Consider the following 21,528-nt stretch of genomic DNA (forward strand, 5'->3'; position numbering starts at 1 on the left):
ACACACACACACACACACACACACACACACACACACACACACACACACACACACACACACACACACACACACACACACACACACACACACACACACACACACACACACACACACACACACACACACACACACACACACACACACACACACACACACACGCACGCACACACACGCACACACACACGCACACGCACACGCACACGCACGCACACACACACACACACACACACACACACACACACACACACACACACACACACACACACACACACACACACACACACACACACACACACACACACACACACACAACATAACAAAAACTAACACAACCTACAAAGGTGGCGTTCGGCTTGCAATGAGCTGGTCTTGTTGGCCGCAACGGACGACCTCCCGTTGAAGCGTGCGGTGAAGCAACGTTAATGTTCGCGGCGGCGTTGAGGTGAACCACCTGGGCGATGCAGGTGGACGGTGGTACAAGCTTTGGAGGTGCCCCTGGACGTAGGAAGTGGCTGAGTAGTCGCTTCAATCCCCGGAACATGTTGGAGAACGCTTCAACCGGTTCCGATTCGAGCGGCTAATGATCAGTTTGATTTCGAAAGTGTCTCCCGTAAAAATAAATATGAAATTTCTTCACTGCCCATACTACAGCCAAACATTTCTTTTCAATGGTGAAGTAGTTGCGTTCACAAGCGGTTAATATTTTACTAGCAAAGAATACCGAATGTAATTTGTGATTCTCTTCTTGAAAGAGTACTGCTCCCAATGCTCTATCGGATGCATCGGTGCGAAGAACAAACTCTTTGTCGAACTTCGGACCAAGCAGAACAGGCTGTTTTGCCATATGCTGTTTTAAATTCACGAAGGCGTTTTCGTGTTCAGCTATCCTTATTCAGCTTATTACTGGTTTCCTTCCTAGTCAGCTCTACAAGTGGATAGGCTATGTGAGCATAATCGGCAACAAACGCCCTTTAGTACCCAGTTAAACCAAGAAACGATTGTACTTCTTTCTTAGTACTGGGTGTCTGGGCTGCCTGAATTTTCTCCAATATATCGTCTTTTGTCGTGATGCGGCCCATCCCTAGCTTGTGCCCAAGAAAAGAGATAGCCTCAAAGCTATCTCACATTTTGGTGGTTTTACTGTCAGCCTGGCTTGCTAAATTCTGTCAAAGAGCCTCTCTAGCGTAACTACGTGTTCTTCATAAGTATCGGTTGCCACCAGAATATTATCTTTATAATGTTCGACATTTTCGAGCCCATCCATAACTTTCTTCATCAATTTCGTATAAATAGCCGATGCAGTCTTCAATACAAAAGGCATGAACTTAAACTGAAATAATCCCGCTGCACAGGAAAAGGCTGTTTTCTCCTACTATGATTCCTCCATCGGTATTTGCCAATGTCATTTATCTAAATCAAGTTTAGAAAAAATACTTTTTGTTGGCTACCTTAGCGAACACGACGTCCGCTCTTGGAATAGGTTCAGCATCGGGTACCAAGATGTTACTAAGCCGACGAAAATCTGCGCACAATCTGTTGGTGCCATCAGTTTTTTTGGTGACCGAAAGGGGAATTGTGTGCAGACTATGGCCTCTCGAATATACCCAACTCCAACATTTCCCGCACATTCTTTTCAATTGATTCCTGTACCACTAACGGTAGTGAATATTGCTTCATATAGATTAGATTGGTCGGTCTGTAGAGAGTTCTGATTTGCAGCACATGACGTCAGTCTTGCCCGGTACATCCGAAAAAATATTTCCCTTACTTTGTAGCAGAGCCCTTATCTGTGATATTTTGTCCATTCAAATTGAAGTTTATTAATACCTTGTCCCATTCTACACTTTTCTTCAAATTGTAAGAGGGCATCTCGGCAACATGGTCTGATTCTTCTATCATCACAGAGCTATCAACCTTGTCTCCTAACTCTTTCTGTGCTGGAACTCTTTCTTCGTATTTCTTCAACATGTTTGCATGAAAATAACTTATTGGTGTTATTTAATAATAATTCATAATCTATATCGTTTTTCTTCTGTGTCACTAGATAGGGTCATTCCTATTGCAACAATAACTTGTTGCTGTCCGTGCGCAGTAGGATCAGAACCCTGTCGCCTGGAATGAGATTCCAATTGGCGTCGTTCTTGTTGTTGTAGCCTTTATAGCGTACTCGCGCCCTCTCGAGACCTTGATGTGCCATTCTGCATGTCTCCTCCAGCTTGTCTCGCAACTCGAACAAATATGTGTATGTCGTCTTGAGCTCCACTGCAATCTCTTTATTTGCCCACAGCTCCTTGAGTAGTATCAAGGGACCCTTAACGGTTCTCCCATACAGCATCTCGAAGGGAGAGAAACCAAGACTTGCTTGTGGTACTTCGCGGTAAGTAAATAAAAGAGCTGGAAGGTATCTACACCAATCGGTTGGTCCTTCTTGGAACATTTTCTTTGTCATATTTTTGAGCGTGCCATTGAGTCGCTCTACTAGACCATTACATATGGGATGGTAGGGCATTGTTAGTAAATGCCTTATAGACAGAAGGCGGTTAAGCTCTTTCATCAGATCCGACGTGAAGTTTAATCCACGATCACTTAATACCTCGTTGGGAATTCCATAGCGAGCGAACATCTCCAAAATACCTTCAGCAACTTGGATACTGTCGATGGTTTTCAACGGAACGGCGTCAAGATAACGAGTAGCCATGTTGACCAAGGTAAACACATATCTATTGCCTTTAGTAGATCTTGGAGAGATTGGTTTGGTTTGGTTTGTGGGGTTTAACGCGCCACGATGTCAATAGCCACTCTTTGAAACGGTTGGCCGATAGTTGGCATCCTCCCCAGTGGTACGGGACTAAATCTGTCCTTTGAGATTGTGCGTTGGCAAACGTCGCACGACCTGACAAAGCGTTTAACGTCGTTTTGGACGCCTGGCCAAAAAAACTCCTCGGTAATTCTGGACACTGTCTTCTGAACTCCCTGGTGTCCGGCCATGATGGTGTCGTGTACTAAGCGTAAATCAGCCTCTCGCAAATCTTTCGGTAACACAAGTTGTTGGACCTGCCTTCCTTAGCTAAATATGCATTTCCTGTGAAGAAGTCCGTCTACCAATTGAAGCTCTCTACTCGTGTCTCTACTGCCGACGAGAAACTGACGGCCCCATCCCCTTGCTAGCCAATCGTGCGCCTTTCCTCGTTTTGGTGCTTCTCAACATTGATCAGCCTCCACTCAGCATCAGGGTCATTGACGCTTTTTGCACCCGGAACGTTTCCCAAGATGAGATTGTAGATTGTTTGCTCTACGCATTTTACCAATAGCTCTCCGGTATAATAGGGGGTTTACACTAGAATCCTGGCTTCCGGCAGGCACCTAACTGTGCTGTCCCTCAGGGTGACAGCGGACGCTTCCCCTGCTAGGTCTTCATTTCTCATTAGGCTTTTCCGAACACAAACTGTATTGGCTCCACTGTCTCTAAGCACCAATATATGACGGTCCCTATTTGTCCAACCACCACTGACATGGCTGTTTTCGACTTGGGCGTTCCATTCTCCACTTAATTGTTCAGTGGCGTCTGCTCCTTTTTGAGCTGTGGAACGTTGGCTGGTGTGTTAAATTCTTTCTACAGATCAACAACACATGCAGCTCGGGTCTGCGTTCTATACTGGCATTCTTCCACAGCATGTCCTCTCCTGTTGCAACGTCGACACACGACCTGCGTCCTCCGGGCCGCACTGCTAGATCTACAGTCACCTGCATGGTGTCTCACCCTGTTACATTGGAAACATCTGATTAGCGCTTTAAATGCCCCGCAAGAGGGTTTTAATTTTGCTGAATTTAATTCTGAAACCTTCTGATTTTGTTCCTTCCCTTTAATCATTTTCCGGAGACCTTCAGCTTCGAGAACCTGGTCTGCATTCTCGTCAACCTCCTCTAATGAACATAAATTCCTTTATTTCATGAATACCGCTTGATTCGGACTGCAGCACACTAGGAACTGCTGTCATCAGCTTGTCACGCACGCCTTTAAAATTCTTTTCTGTGTTCGACATCTGAAGGTACTTGTTGAAATTGTTGGCTAGCCGACAAGAAAACTGCTTAACGTTTCAGAATCCTCACGTTTCGCGGTGCGGAATCTGTCCCAAAAACTCTCTGCTGTTAGCCTGAATTTTTGGAGAAGTGCCTTCTTGACTTTATCGAAATCCATAAAATAGGACGCAGGCATCCTACCAAACACATTCAGCGCTTACCCGACTAAACACTTACTCAATGCTCTTGCCCATTCACAGCGCCCCCAATCTTGTAAGCTATCCGCTCAAATCGTTGCAGATATGCGTCAAAGTCATCTCTTTTGTCATTAAAAGGAGCCATCAACTTCCTCGGACAAACTCTCGTCGCTCTAGGTGGTGGTGGTGAACAACTTTATATTTGGGAGCCTTAAGAGATTACATGCTAATGACGGGTCGGCTCTTGGCTGCGTGTTGTGGCCGGAAGCTGGTGCTTCCCAGCGACACCCAAAGCCCAGTCCGTCAGCCGCTTTTGAACGGCCGGGTCAGAGCTGGACACCGCAGCCTCCCATCGCTCGAGGTCTGAGAGTTGCCAAGTGGCTGGAGGGTGGAATTCCGAGCATTTGATCATAATATGCTCAAAATCAGCTTTAGGTGCCCCACACAGGGTGCATTGCGGCGAGAACAGTCCTGGATGGATCAAATATAAGAAAGCAGGGGATGGGAATGTACGGGACTGAAGTTGGCTCCACGTCACCTGTTGTAGCTTAGGCGCTCCTATTCCTACCTCAGAGCCCTGATCGTCATCCGTGCTCCCCTCGCGCTCCCCGGTCAGCTTCTACTGCTTCCACAGCAAAAACTCCTTTTGTTTAATTCTTATTTCACGTTCCTCTGCTTACCTCGCTTTCTCCTTCTCACGCGCTACTCTTCTAACTTCGCGTTCCTCTGCTTGCTTCGCTTCACGCACTACTTCACGCTCTCGCTCCGCGGTTTCGCGCGCATCTTTATGTGCCTGTGCTCTTTCATCTCTTAGGAGGAGGAGGAAGAACATTTATTTCCGCCGAATATGGCGCAGCAGCCACCTCCGGATCCGCGCGCAGGCGTCCAGGGAGGCAGTCTGTCGCACCACGGCCGGAGGACACCCGGCTCCGTCTAGGAAAAGAGGTCTTCAGCCTCGGCCGCCAGGCGGACGGCGATTCGCTGAGTTTTTTCGTCGGAGCTTCTTAGCATGGTCTCCCGTTCATCGCTAGTTTTAATCGCGTTGCGCCCTGGGGCCCGAACGCATTTCCATATTATGGGATCTAATGTTGCCACGTGACCGCAAAATTTACAAATTTCGGTTTCTGCACCGTCCCTCTTCTGCTCTCTGGCACCCGTCCAACTCCTCCACAGGGGCGAAAAGAAATTTCTAGCTTGGAGTCTTCTCCAGTCGTATGATTCCTTTTTACTCAGGGATCTATCCGGTGGCGGATATATCCTCCGGTCTTTCTTCAGGTTGTCGGTTACATTCCCTAAACGTACCAATACATTCTTTGCTTTAGGTGTTGTGTAGGCGTCCGCAGCACCCCGAGGTAGCGAGGAGCGGGCGAGCATGTGGGCAGCCTCATTGCAGGCGAGACCGGCGTGTGCTGGGGTCCAAATTATGGTCATGCTTTGGGCGAGAGACGACTCGTTCAGAATTTTTGCAGCAAGATTGCTGACTCTACCCTTGCTAGAATTTCTAACCGCCGCTTTGCTATCGCTGATGACGTGTTTCACGCCTGGTCGTGCAATGGAAATTGCTATTGCAATGTCCTCCGCCTCTACCGGCGGTAGATCTCGGTTTCTTTCGATTCCTATGGCGATCTCGGTGTCTAATAGGGCGACCGAGGTTACGTCGCCTTCTTTCCCGATCGCTGCATCGGTGTAGGCGACCGATCCCGGCGGGAGTTTGTCCAATTTGTTAGCGATGTGCTTAGCTCTGCTTTTCCTCCTCCCCTCGTCGTGTGCGGGGTGCATGCTCTTCTGTATGGGCGAGACGTATAGATGCTTTCTGAGTTTTCGATTCATGCTTTCTCTGATACTTTCGCCTTCCCCGGGCGCTAGTAGGTTTACCCAGTCGAGGATTTGTCTACCCGCCGCCGTTCCTGCGAGTCGCTCTCTCTGGGACAGCCTGACCGCGGCAGCCAGCTCTTTCAACTCATTATGCAACCCCATTTTCTCTAGAATGTCGTTAGAAGTAGTTATGGGGAGTCTTAGAGCGCACTTTGTGCATCTCATAATTATGGTGTTTAATTCGCGTTCTTCGGTCTTGTTGATATTTAGGAATGGAGTCGCGTAGCAGATTCTGCTCGTGACAAAAAGCTTGTACGAGTCTGAGTCTACTAGCCTCCGTGAGACCACTCCTTCTGTTGGACGTCTTCTTAAATACTCTGACTACGAGCTCCGCCTGATCTTTTAATTTCTTAATCAGGCTTTTGTTACTACCCTTGCGGTTGATAATCATACCTAATATTCTAATTTCGTCTACTTTCGGGACTTCGTTCCCGTTGACTTTAATTTTGATATCTGGAGTTATCTTCCCACTACTGCTGGTCATTACCAGGAGCTCCGATTTTTCTGGCGAACAGCATAGACCTACGTCCTCTGCGTGTTTGCTGATTATATCTGCTGCCTCTTGGAGCCTGGATGTGATGTACGAGTCGTTCCCTTCGCACATCCAGACGGTCACATCGTCCGCGTAGATGTTTAGTATTAAGTCATCGAGATGGCCAAGCTTACGGGGGAGCTTCCTCATTACGACGTTAAAAAGGAAAGGTGAGAGCACAGCCCCCTGCGGAGTGCCTCTGTTACCCAGCGAGGACTCCTCCGAATTTAAGCCCTGAAAGCTGATGATCGCCGTCCTGTCTCGCAGGATAACACGATCTGGCGGGCTAGTTGGTAACGATCCATATGTATCAGCAGCGCAAACACAATCAGAGGAAAAGAAGAATAAGAAGCTCCGTCCTTCTTATTCTTCTTTTCCTCTGATTGTGTTTGCGCTGCTGATACATCTGTCTCGCAGGGACCTACAACTACATCTAATGTAGTTGTAGGTTCTTTCGCCTACTCTTAGCTCAGCGAGCTCGTCGAGAATGACGTCGTTGCTGACGTTGTCGAAAGCTTTCTTAAGATCTAAGCCTAGAATAGCTTTCGTATTTTTTTTTGCTGAAGTCTCTGATTACATCGTTATGCAGTCTGAGCGTGGTATCTTGCGTGCAGAGGCCGGGCCTAAATCCGACCAATTCAGCCGGCCACGCATCATTCTCTTCGGTGTATTTGGTTAGCCTCCTCTGAATGACTTTCTCAAGTAGTTTGCCTAAGCAGGATGTTAGGGATATTAGGCGGAGATTCTCCATGCCCGGTGGTTTTCCCTGCTTGTGGATTAGGGTGATCTTAGCCCTCTTCCACTCTTGGTGTACTTGACCACTCTCCCACACCTGATTTAAATATCTGGTCAGGGCATTGATCGATTCGGCGTCCAGATTTGCGAGCATCTTGTTATTAACGAGGTCCGGCCCGGGGGCGGAGCGTCATTTTAGGCCGTGCAGCTCCGCTCTGACTTCTGCCACTGTTATGGACGCGTCAAGCTCGCTGTTCGCCGGTCCGTTGTAATCTCTGTAATACGCTGTGGCGGGGGGAGCTACGTACGTGGACTTGAGCTTGTCAATGAGCTGTTTGTCCTCTTAGCTTTTTCACTTCCTTCTCATAGAGCCTCATCGTCTCCTCTTTTCTTATCCCTAGCTTGAGAGCCACCTCTAATGTCTTCGCCAAGTCCCTACTGTCTGCCGTCGCGAAATTCGAAAGATCCGAAACAAATAGAAAATAAACAAGAAAATGTATCCTGGCAGGCTCGCCACTTGTTTGTTTGTTTGTTTTTGTCACGGATCTCCGCAGAACGTTCCGGCCGAAAGCATGAACTAGACACTAGCCGTACCACACTGACGCACATTTAGTACACACAAACAGACGCTAACATGCAAACAAAATTAACAAAAACTAACTCAACCTGCAAAAACTATTGCCATACCCGATCCTTCACACTTAGAGACAGCGTTCCACTTTTGAGCCTAAAGTTCGAAGCGGGCGACGTGTTTTGTGGGCCCAGACAATGGCTTCGGCGCCGACGTGGCATTCGGTTGCAATGATCTGGTCTTGTTGGCCGCAACGGACGACCTCCTAATGAAGTGTGGGCTGAAGCAACGTTAGCGTTCGCGGCGGCGTTGAGGTGAACCACCTGGGCGATCAGTTGGACAGTGGTCCCCTGGGCCCCTGGACGTAGCAGGTGGCTGAGTAGTCGCTGAATCCCTGAAATTGGTTCGAGAACAGCAGGAAGTCTACGGTGCAGTGCCTTAGAGCATGCGTCTCTGGCTGCTCCCCCCCCCCCCCCCCCCCCAACGCCCCCTTGCATCTTTTTATAACCTCCACGTTGATACACATCATCCTCATTGTCATCTTCATGAACTTCTGTTCATCAATCAGCGCTTGCCATGTCGCCGACTACTTCATTATCTTGTTAATCCTTCGTTGGTCCACGTAATCCTTATCGCCGTCGTCGTCTTCTTTGCTTTCGAAAAAAGCTTTTGTATTTGGCCTCTTACATGTGACAATTCCAGGACACTGTGATAGCAATGGAAACCATACGGCGGACGAGGCTGCCCATTCTGCCTATAACTACGGAGTCCCAGTCAAAATCCCCGTATCGAGGGGTCCCGTATCGCGTTCGCTTCGTTCCTTGGCTCTGGAGAGTTTGCAATTTCAGCCTAGAACAGGGGGGAATTTTGCGGCCGTACCTCAGTGCTTTTGGACCCTGGAATGTCCATTCGCCTTCACCATGAGATAGCTCGTCGAGAGGCGACTATGATGTACGTTTATGGGTGAATGTTGCTTTACAAACAGATATGTTTTCTGGATTGAAAATGCCGAGAGCCTTGTCCGTGACAATTGTGGCTGTGAATAGACAGTTGAACATATTGTGTCAATGGGGTGTATTTGTGAAGGACATAACTTGCCGAGTGCGCTCGATTGCCTTGATCCTTGTCCTTTAACGGCGGTTAAGATCCTTGGTCAGCGGCTATAATAGTCGACTGCCTTCAAGACGTACAAGACTCAGTTTTTTTGGCTGACAACCACCGGCTTGAGTAACAAATTCTGACTGTGCTCCACGTCTTTTTTCCTTACCCTCTTTATTACCCTCATCTGATTTCTCCAGGGAAGGGTAGCCAACCGGAAGCATTTTTGGTTAACATCCCTGCCTTCCCTCTTTTTTCCTATCATATCATCTCAGAAAGGTTTACGTGCAAGGTCTGCACACTTTCACATTATGCGACAAGAACAAAATAGATTGATGAGTTGCACTTCTAATTTGAAAACTAGCATTCAATGCTGAGTGATGTGCATATACCTGTTGAAAGTGGATAAATATTAATTTTATTCTTTTAAATCCAACATTCCGCAACGCTCACATTTTGAGTGCCAGCCCAAGTAAGGAATGCTAATTGGTTTGTTAAATATGACTATCGAGGCTCGCCCCGCCGGGGTGGTGCAGTGGTAAGACGCCCGACTACTGTGCCGGAGTTCCCGGGTTCGAACCCGACCGCGGCGGCTGCGTTTCGATGGAGGCGAAACGAAGAGGCGTCGTGTGCTGTGCGATGTCAGCGCACGTTAAAGATCCCCAGGTGGTCGCAATTTCTCCGTAGCCCTCCACTACGGCTCCTCTTTCTCTCTTTCCACTTTCATTCCCACCTTCCTCCCTTCCCTTACGGCGCGGTTCGGGTGTCCACAAAGCAAGTGTGACAGTTACGGCGCCTTTCCCTTCCTGTGAACCAATTTAACTTATTTATTTAATCGAGGCATTTGGCAATATTAAGAGCTCTCTTATGCGATCAGCACAGTTATTCCATGAGACCCTCAGATAAGAAAATATATTGTCTCGGGGTGCATTCAAGTCCGCTTAGATGAAGTAATACAAAATCACTGCGAGTTCTGTTACCCTGCCTGGTGAAATCTCCCCACACTACGCTAGCGGACCTCGGTCGCACTCGGCCAGATGGCATATGTGCATGGCGTGTTTGCCTAGGTTAATGAAGGAGCGGCGCAGGTGGATTTTCATGAGGATCACGTTGTTCACTGCGCATGGAGAGAGTGTGATATAGTTTTTCACGAGGCGTGATTTGATGGGGCGTTGTATTTTGAGTGTAATAATAAAAAAAAAAACTGCCTTAGTACAGTGCTCTCGTGTCTGGGCCAGGAAAGCGTTCTGGCGTAGGCTCGAAACGCAGTGGCGGCAAAGTTTATTTTATTTATTTACACTTTGTGCGAACGCGTTCTGTCCACAAATTATATCCAAAATTCTTTTCCATGCCACTCATGAGAAAGATGGCTTTGCACAAAAAACCTGCGTGCCGCATAGAATTTATGCTGGAACCTATTTTCTCTTCTCCAAGTTTTTCTTTTGAAGCCACCCATAACGCCAAGCCACTAATGTACACGTGGATTTGTTATTCTCTCGCTCTCTATAATATCAAATTTCTCAGAACGAGCGTCCTCGCAAATAATGTTTTTCAGGGAGTAGCTTACAACCTGGATTCTCTGCTGCTTTATCGCTCCTGCATGCCTTGCTGGGTTCGCATCCCCAAGGCTAAATAACAGTGAGTCCGTGCGGCCTCTGTGAGGACGTTAACGAGCGGCGCAAACACGCGCGCGGTGCTCGCCCAGGCAAACCGGCGCCGGTCAGTCAGGGTGTCCGCACGTGAGCGCTCAGCTCGAAGCAGGCCACATGCAAATGCGCCCCATCCAGTGTGGGACGCTCACGCTTAGCCATTCCACACGCGGCAGCGGCCGACAGAGACCCTGTCACCCGCCGCCGTGCGTCGGAAAAACCGGAACTTCTGGCTTAGTGTGTGTGTGTAATCTCTTCTCGATGCGCGTCAGTGGAATGTGGACGGGGCCAGCGCGCATCGCTTTGTGGAACGTTGTTCTGGATTCTCGTCGATATTGTTACATGACTGAGATGTCCTCCGTGTCTGACAACCCTAACCTTTCCCTCTCACCCTTTCTTCCAATCCACCGTCCCTTACCCCCCGTGTTACCCCCGTCTCATTTTGATTTGCTTTTTGCGAAGCAGTGTCGGAGAATTTTGCCGCAAGCACGTATCCTGTCAGCGAGTTGCGACACGACGGCGGTACAGCGAGGCACAGTGTCTGGCTGTGCTCGCTTCGTTAATGGCATGCCTTTTTGCACGCTCTTTTTATGTGATCGCAATTTTGACGGAGAAAAACAACTAGGAATTAAGTACTATCAACTCTGACGGGCAGCACGGCACGTGTAATTGGTTCAACATTTTACCTTAAGGTAAAATGATCAGTTAAGCTAGCTGACAAAAGCTTGTTGAACGTAAAAGCGCGAACTGATGAAATACAAAGCAAAGAACGAACACCAGAGGCACAGAGAAAACTCAAGATATTTAAAACACAAAGAAAAACAGAAAAAGTGGTAGGGCGGTGAATAGTGCTTTTTAACTGCAGTCCGTCTTGTCTATTCCGATATATGTGGTAGCTTGAGGGGTAAAAAGGAGTGTGCGTTCAACTTTTGACGTCGTGGGTCGGAGTAATAAGAAAAGTCTAAGGCGTATAAAAATGTTTTGAATTAAAGGCAGGAATTCGAGACGCTAATTAAAAATTACATGTTTTTAAAGCAGCCATGCTTTGTAGGTCATAACCAGCGAATTAACCAACCGCTCTGTGAGCGAGTATTTCAGTGTGATAATAGAAACGGGCTTATCTGTGATAAGTCAATGTGGGCTTTAGACATATGTTTTTTATTCAGAACTTTCTTAAACTTTGATGAACATTGTAGAAACGCAGCGACGAGTCTTAATATGAACCTTTAAGAAAATTTAGAAATTTTTCATCCAAATTGCACCCGCCGCCGTGATATGCGCTGGCTGGCTATACTTGTACCGACACGAGCCCGAAGAGAATAGTTCATAACCTCTACGACGAGATAGACTGCTGGCTACCACGTCCCTCGTAGCATGAATCTCTTTGAACTATAACCCCCTGAACCCGTCAGTCGTAACGCTACGCAGTTAGGCCATTGGTATGATAAGGCACCCCAGCGGCAGACTGCACTCTGTTCGCTGTTGCAACACTGCTATGGAAGGGCGCGCGCATGGAAAGTAACAGCCAAAATTGAACAAAAACAAAATGCGTTTGAATTTTTTGTCTCAGAGCAGCGGAAAAATAAATGACAAAATTTCCTTGACCCTTCCTTTGAAGCTACTCTACCGATTGCCAAGAACCCATGTTGGAGAGTCAAACATTACAGAGTTCCGAACTTTCCAAGTAAGCAGTGGCACTCACGCGCTGTATACTAAAATGCCGAGACGTGGTTTCCAAGAATTTAGGACAGCGATCTTAACATGTTTTTGCACATCTTAGATACGCGGAATGTGTGCGTATGCAGGGTCGCTAACTTCATGTTTTCTGAAGGTCGGTGAAGTAACAGGATTAGGATATCAAAGCTATTTCGAAATTCTTACAGGACGCAAGACTCCCGGGGCAGGGTAAAATTCATTGCTTTTTCTTTCTCCCACTGGGCAACTAAGGCAGAAAAATCGCCCACCTGATCAATGTAACGCTAATCATGGCCAAAATTAAACTCTGCAACAAGGACTAACGGTAGTTTTGTTACCGTGGAGCGCATGACAAAGCTCCACTAGCTGTATTGAAGTCATGTAAAGCTAAGGCCGCCGTGGGTTCAGAAGCTGCTACTGCACATGCACCGTAACCATGACAACCGGCTGAACCTTTCCACATGTGTTCTGCTGCTGCGCTAGTTACAGAGCGGAGGAGAAGGGTAGTTCTCGCACTGTGCATGTGAACGCCACCGCGGTGAGCTCAAAGAGTGCAAAAGCAAAGCGTCTGCCGGTACTGCATGAGCAGGGAATGAAAGTGGATTCCGCCTACAACGGAATAATTTCGGCCACCTGGGGATCTTAAACGTGCAATGACATCACACAGCCCAAGAACAAAACTGCATTTCGTCTTCATCGAAATGCAGCTGCCGGTGGTCGGCTTCGCACCCGGTTACCCGGGCTCCGCAGTCACTTTCGCTCCACATTCGGTTCAACAACGTTGAACTCCCTATTTTTTTTTTTGAAAACAAAACCTACTTTGCGATGCAGAAAGTTTGATCCTGCGGCTTGGCAAGTGCGGAAATCCGGTCGGATGTAGGCCGACGAATGCTCCCGGCATGGACGTATTAGCTTATAACCATGCACCGGGAGAAAGAGCGTGCATGGTTATGAAAACTGCATTTTACAGTTTGCTTTGGTTTGTATAAAATACACCCCTGATCAAAGCAATGTCAGTTCTTTCCCTGCTTCACTTTTAGAAATTTCAAAAAGCATTCGGGAAGAAACATTCCTCCTGAATTGTGCTTTTTTTGCTTCCTTGTCGTACATTTTTTGTCTCTTCCACGGGCTCACAGTTAAATGCTGAAAAGTATTAAAACCTGCCTTAGGCATGGTGCCGAAATGCTGCTGTTTTTGACAGGTGGTGGAGATTACCGAGTAAATAAATAGTGTGGAGAAATTCTAAACGTAAGATGCAGCTGTGAAAAACATTCTGCCTTTTCCGTAATGCAGATAGGCATACAATGGGTCTGTTGCCAGCGTTATCATGCAGTCTGACTACATTTTTCGGCTTAGGCAGTTATGATGCTGACGTCGTTAGTTATGCTCGACGCTTAGCAGCTTACACGCAATGACCCCACTGCAATGGCACGCCCGTACTTGCTGATCAGTAGGAGGATTATTTCTTGGTCACCTCCTAAGCGCGCCCAGTGGTCAGACCATGCCCCTGTCTTAATACTGCGCATGAGCTGAGGGCGTCCGGTAAACAAGCATACGCCTACTCTATCGCTCCTCCACTGCGATGAATGTGTCTATTGTCCCCATGTGCCGCTTTGGACCGAACCTCCGAGTGTTCGTTTGAGACACAATATTCGTGTCTAAAGCCTTACTTGCATGGTTGTGCGTTCGTGCTTACGGCGACTTCAAGACCCGTGGCGACCGCGTAGCACTAATACGGTAAATGCGGCAGATAGCAGTCCTATACTCCGTTTCATACATCAAGTGCAACACTACCAGGGGACGACGATGAAGATGAAATTGGGCCGTCGCCCTGTCTCTACCGATTGGCAATTTTTGTTCTTTTTAAGCTGTGTTCACTTCGCCGCCTATAATGTCAGCTGTTAACGCTGCCTAAAGATCCCAGGAGCTTCAGAAAGCCTCAAGACGACCCCTCCAGTGCACCCATCACAATGCCAACGTTCACTTCGTGAGGCGCCTAGGCCTATCTCAACTTGGCCAACGGACATGAACAATAACTATGACATGGAAAGATCGCATGCAGTTGTCACCACCTCTACTGCTTCGCCTAACCTTCCACCTCAAGGATGTTTCTTAAGCAACTCAGCACCTACTTCATCGCTACTAAAGTCGCCGCGTCCAGCTTCAGGGGATCAACCGACTTCAGCTTCCAACAGCTTGCCTACTCCTGTGACCATTCCTATGCGGTCTCTTACCGATTCAACAGAACCAGCTGCAAAGAAGGTAAAACCCTCTTCAGACGATCATAATTCGTCAAGAACCCCATCGAAATACGGGCTCCCTGACGCAGACTGCTCCTTCCGAGTACATATTAAGCCTACATTTCAATATGACATAACGTCAATTTCTTCAAGATCAGTGCAACAGCTTATTGACCGCGCACTGGGTACAACAGGCTACCGAGGATTTATTTACCACCGTCCCTCTAATTCAATCACAGTGCAAGTAGCCTCCCTTGGCGATGCTGAGAAAATCTGTCATATTGATAAAATATATATCAGTGACTCTCAATATGTACCTGTGCACGCATACCTAGCATCTGGACCTGGCTTGCAAAGATGTGTCATTTATAACCTGGATCCTAAGGCACCTCCAAATGAGGTTATGGCGGATCTTTTATCAGACACGCACTCTGTGCTAAATGCCCGCCAACTAGGTAACCGAGGCACATTTCTTCTACTTTTGAAGGGTCCTTTAGAACTCCCTACTCATTTGTTCGACAACGGGCTGGTCGTTCATCCGAAGCCTTTCCGGCCTGCCCCAGTGTTTTGCTACCGATGCCTACGACAAGGCCACATCAAAAAAGTATGCCCTGCATCCGAGGACACTTTACCAAAACAATCAGCGGACGGCCTCCCCTTCTTCACGTGTCCGTTCTGTAAAACAAACGATCACGACATTACGTATCCCAAGTGCCCTCGCAAGAAACGTCGTGTAGTACATAAGCCTACTTTTGATGCAGTCAAGATTTCAAACCGTTTTGCTGCTCTATCAAACCACACAGATGAGGATAGTACCGACTTGACGCCAACATATTTACCTCCGCCCTCTCAAATCCGCTCATCTTATGCATCTGTTTCGAAGCACAGTTCCCGTACTCTTCGTCAAACGGAAGATGAATTTCCACCAATTAGTTCCCCTATGCCTAACAATATTTCTGTCATAGATGAAGAGATTGCCAAAGTTCGCCAACAGCTTGATCACCTTTGCAAACGTCGGTTAATCTTACTGCAACGTTTGCACCAATCGCCTGTTGAGCCTACACGTCAAGTACATCATCGCTCTAATGAGTACAGTCATTTTGAGTCAAATTATGCCCAACCTCAAAAATCTGCAGCTACAACTTCAATGACATCACTGATTACACTGCTGCAGAAACTGCCTGAAATGATAGCATCTGTTCTGCAAACTAATGACCACTAACCATAAATCCCTTATAATGCAATGGAACTGTAGAGGTCTCACTAACAAACTACCTGAATTGAAGCTCCGTATTCAAGAAGGAAAACTTAATGCATGGGCTTTCCTTTTACAAGAGCATAACGCTATTCTACCTCTATCTGGTTACTGCATATATCACTGCCCCTCGATACCCGACCGCCGCAGTGGTCTTGCTCCAGGTAAAGCGGCAATATATGTTCATTCATCCACTCCTCATTCTCCAATAGACCTATCCCGTTGGTGCAATACCCGTCAAGAAGTGACCGCCATTATTACTAAGCCACAACGTACTCCAGTTATATTGGTATCATTTTACGCACGACCGATATCTACTGTACTCAACTTTGGATGGCTCACACATCTACGCACCTCATACCCAGGTGTACCTATACTTGTTGGAGGAGATTTCAATGGACCGCACACAGCCTGGGGTTATATACAAGACTCTAAGCGTGGACGTCAAATTTACGACACATTTTTTGACCAGTCGTTTACACTTCTCAACAGTTTGACAAAATGTACCCGCCCGCGTGCACCGGCGTCGACTCCGGACCTTACGTGGTGGCTAGGGCCTGGGAATCCTCGCTGGAATTGCGAACCAGACACCTGGGGCAGTGACCACTCCCCCATTCTAATCGATTTTACCTCAAGCACACTTCGTAAAATTCGCCGCAAAATTCACATTACTTCTTGGGATACTCTACGTACAGATGCTCGCCTCATCTCAATAACTCCTGATTCGGCACTTACTACTTTCATGCAAGTTCTAAATCAGCACACCATGTCTTCAACCATCAATGAAGACCAACCAAACCCTGACCTTCACCTCCTTAACCTCTGGGCACGGCGCAAGCAAATGGACGTATACGTCAGTCAGCATCCGTCCAATAATATTGCCATAGCAGAACTTCATAAACTAACCGCTAAAGCCCGTCGGTATTCTAAGCACCTTCTACACAAACGTTGGACAGACTGGTGTTCTCACATAAGTACTCCGATCGGAAACCGCCACCTATGGCGTGTGTTTCATTCAATGGAACGAAAACCCTCAGTTAAAGACTACGCAGAGAGTATTCGAATAGCCCTGCGTCTTTCACCGCAAGAATTTGCCAAGCAAGCAGCTCTTCAGTTCTTCCCCAATTATGACTGCCAACCTGCACCGGTTCCACTCAGTCTCGACAACCATCTCCCAGAAAATAAGATCACGAACCCTTTCACCATGGCTGAGCTGATCGCTGCGATTGAAGATATCCGCCCAAACACCACACCCGGTCATGATGGTGTGCCTTATACACTATTCCGCAATCTAGAAGGTGAATCATTGACCTCACTTCTGAGAATTTTCAATGAAATCTGGATTTCCAGTGAAATGCCACCAGATTGGAAACATTCTGTAGTAGTTCCCATACCAAAGCCCGGAAAACCACCTACAACCCTTGGTGCTCTACGCCCGATTTCTCTTACCCCAACTATCTGTAAATTGTACGAAAAGCTACTTGCCATTCGAATATCCTGGTGGCTTGACCATCATCACAAATATTCGTCTTCACAGATTGGCTTTCGGCCTGGTTACGGATCTGAAGATGGTCTTCAACTTTTTGCCAATGAAGTAATATATTGTTCATCTCACAGTCGTCTCGTCCGCACAGTCGTGGCAACAGATATCACGAAAGCCTACGACAACATCCTCCACACAGCAATCCTCAATACTATGTCATCACTTGGAATGCCCTTACAGCTTTGTCGTGCAATTCACGCGTTCCTCTCCCACCGAACGTTTGCTATTCGTGTAAATGGAAAACCAACAGGACATTTCATTTCTAATCGTGGAGTACCGCAGGGCTCAGTTTTAGCCCCAACTTTGTTTAATATTGCATTTATTCCTCTCATACATGAACTGGCCTCAATTCCTAATATTAAAGTGCTAGTCTACGCAGATGACATTACTATGTGGTCTAGAAACCGCTCAGTGCAGGTGCAGCAAGACTCCCTGCAAAATGCCATAAATATCCTTCAAAACTTTCTCAACAACACAGGCCTATCCCTCAACCTCACTAAAACATGCTATGTCCATGTGGGCAATAAGGCCGGCCGCAGAAGTTTCAAAGCTAATCCATTCGCGTTGACAATTGACAATACACCCCTCCTTGAAGTGGAACATACCAAGGTGTTGGGTCTCCATGTACATTCTTCAGGAAAAGGCACAGTTTGGCTATCCGATGTACGGAAAAGTGCCATGAACACACTGGGACTAATTCGAAGAATAGCAAATCGTTCTGGTGGTGCCCGATCAGATACCGCTTGCCGACTTGTCCGTGCTGTCTTTCAACCGCGGCTTCTATACCAGGCACAGTTTCAGAAACTGACAAAACGGCAATGGTCTACACTCGAGGCACTCAACCACGAGGCCATGCGAGTCATTACGGGACTGCCTCGATCAACTCCTATCCGTCTGCTCCAGGAGTACGCCCACCTTAACTCGCTGGCAGAATTAACTGTCCAAAGACAGACGAACAGAGCAAGAAAAGCTTCCCTTCGTCTTGAATTAGAGAACCAACCACCTCCATGGGACTACTACCACCTTACTTCTAATAAGCCACTACTCACCAAGAAGTCGCAGCTCTCATCATCATTCCCAATAACGTCTTGCGCAACACATGATGACTGTATAATTTACACAGATGCAGCCGTAACCCCAACAGGTGGTTCAGTTGCTTTTATAAGCCCAACCCACCCTCACCTGAACACCAATCGAAGTTGCCTTACCGACGCCAAATCAACTCTTGCATTCGAACTGCAAGCTACCTTAAACACCATAGAAGCGTTACCTGCCGACCCTACGTTTAAAAAAGTACAAATAATGACTCACTCTAAAGAAGCCTTAAAACATTTAAAGAAAGTCCATAGCACTCTTAGGGTCGCACAGACTATACATGCTGCTTGTCACCGTTATCCAGTGACTATAACCATTCACTGGGTTCAAGACAACAAAAATTTGAATACCATAACAGCAGACGTGCTTCCTCATGCAGATGATGTGTCACAACCTATTCATGATTCCTTGCCACCGGATCCACTCCTGACCCATTTGACATCATCAGCATCCCTCAGGCAGCGTACACGTGCTCTAATTCCCCCGTGATCGTACCCCCTTCCCCCCAATCTAACAAGGGTGGAGGAGGTATCTCTGAGACGGCTGAGGGTCGGAGTGGCTCTTACGCCCGCCGTTCGACACCAGTGGCAAAGTACTACTATTCCAGTTCCCGACAAATGCCCACACTGCGAGGAACCGGCTTGCGACACCACTGTACGGCATCTAATATGGACATGCCCAGGAACTTCGCATATGCGCAACACCATACTACAAAAAGCTGGACTTTCACCAAGCAATGACTCTCATTTCCACTTATGGACAACAAATAACATTTATGCACGCAGTTTGTGTGACTTCTTGCACATGGCTGCGCTCCACACATTCCTGTGACGCTATACCACCACCTTTTATGCCGTGTGGGAAACTCAGCGCCATAAATAAATAAATAAATAAATAAATAAATAAATAAATAAAGTGCAACACTACCAAAGCTACAGCTCTTGTTTGCGCTCTCCGCATCCGCGATAAAAAATAGTGCCTGCTCTTGACGAGAGAAATTAATAGTTGCTTTGTCTGCAAGCTCAATACATTTTGCATTTGCCATCAACTTCAAAAAAAGCACCTTTTTTAGGAAGAAAAGGTCGGATTCGGCTAATTTGTATGTTTTTTATGTCATTTTTGTTCGTGCCGCGTTTTGCTGCCCCGCAACCTTGCCAGCTGTGCCACCAGATGGCGCTGGCTGTGCCCTCCGCGCTGCGCATCTCTTTTTGAGAAAATGGTTCTTTGGTGCGCATTTTTTCTATAAGATCCGCTCTGTGAAGATGTCTAAGCATGCGAAGCATGTTATTGCAAACGTGTATGCTTGGAATAGAGCCCGTTTCGGCAGGAACCACTCGCCTACAGAACGAGCGCGTAGTTATACACCTCCTGTTTTTTTTTTCTTGCGGACTACTTGCGTAGCTTTCGCTGCGTTGCACCTGATGTATGAAACGGAGTATAAGCTTAAGGCGTACCGTACTCGAGGGCGTCTCATGTCTGCTTCGGCATTCGTCTCCACTGACGGCCATGTTCTAGGCCCCTAATGAGGCGATTTAGCTTTGCGCCTTTTCGGCTTTAGAAAATTTCTGTACACTTTCTCGAGTGTTGACGAAGCTTCGAGGCGCCCACCAAGAAGCAAGATATACTTTTGCATCTTTTCGATTTTCACCCTCGAAACCACCACGAAATAAAGGGAGACTTTTGTTGGCACGTGCGTTTTTCTAACGCGAATGCATCATGCAAGCACCCGGGTTTTAAACATGAAATTCGTTCGCCTAAAGTTTGGTGCCGTGATCTCACCGCTGTGCTTAGACTTTGAACACGTCGACATGATTACTTCGGATCAATCGTCCATTGATGTAGTTACAGCAAAAGAAAAGTTTCAGCCACAAGGAAGAAATAGATGTTTATGAAGAAGGCTAATGCAAAGGGCGACAATTAAAAGGAAGAAAATGAACTTGTTGGGCAAGACAGTACTTGGAACAGTGCTAATTTGCAGATGTAAGAAAGAACAGACATGACTTCCACAAAATGTGATTATTGACAGACTTTGTCAAGAGAAAAATAATATACTAGCTTATTCATTTCAACCCTGCGTCCACAGTTGGGGACGTGATGTAAACAGAAAAGAATTCTCGTATAGGAAGCGACCTGACATATCTGAACACCGTGTTCTGATTATGTGGACACTGCCTGTCAAGTCCGTACCTTCGTCTCTCATATCCTCCGCTAAACGTGTGTCTATGTAACAAGTAAAAGTAAAGATCAAATGGTTAGTTTGTAAATGTATTTGGATAAGGTAATATTTTAACGGCAGTTTCGTGTTATTTACCGTAGGCAAATTGATGAAGTTAAATGTTACCATATTAATCACGAGTGCTGTACGAAATTCCCTCATCATCTAGAGGGTCTCAAAATGGTCATTTTAAAGTAATGTGCTTGCCCCAACAAAGAGGACAAACATTATTCTTGAAGAGCGCAGGAGAAGATGTTTCTCAAGGCAACATTTTAAGACGATGAAGCGGATGGACATTCAAATGCCTCTAGCAATATTGGAGAAAACTACGCTACTTGTGTTACTGATCCCGATAGAAAACCAGTTGCTGAAGGGAGGAGATGTTCTGATCAGAGTATTTTAGAAAACGGAGTCTCCTTGCACGTTAACAAAACTATACCGTTAGCATGGCATCAACTCTGACGGGCAGAGGTGAAGTGAACACATTCCGAAGCTAGAGAGTGGCTGCAAAATCTGATCTGCCTTTGAGTTTGAACACGCTCAAGTAATGATCAAATAAAACAAGTAAATGCAAGCCGCCAACAAGCTAGCAGTTTTAGTCTCGCTGAAGCAATTCCGTGAACGGTGCCCAAAAGCTATAGAACGGCCGGCACGTGCATATTCGGCATTTTGCTGCATTTGTTCTTTGCAGCAATCTTTGGAAAATCTCCGCGCTGCATATAGGGAGCGACTTCAGAAAAAACAACCATGGTAGACTTGCTAACATTTCAGAGAATTTTTCGCTCCCTAGTATCCTGCAAGGAAGTAC

The 21,528-nt window shown here is 46.9% G+C and overlaps 1 pseudogene; it reads right to left on the reverse strand.

The window, feature by feature from the left end:
- Window positions 1–3,098: 3,098 nt before the first annotated feature.
- On the reverse strand, window positions 3,099–17,038 carry LOC146186874 (uncharacterized; annotated as a pseudogene).
- Window positions 17,039–21,528: the final 4,490 nt, after the last annotated feature.

This window comes from Amblyomma maculatum, chromosome 6, assembly GCF_055883805.1.
Source record: "Amblyomma maculatum isolate TAMU_Amacu chromosome 6, ASM5588380v1, whole genome shotgun sequence".
NCBI classification, from domain to species: domain Eukaryota; kingdom Metazoa; phylum Arthropoda; class Arachnida; order Ixodida; family Ixodidae; genus Amblyomma; species Amblyomma maculatum.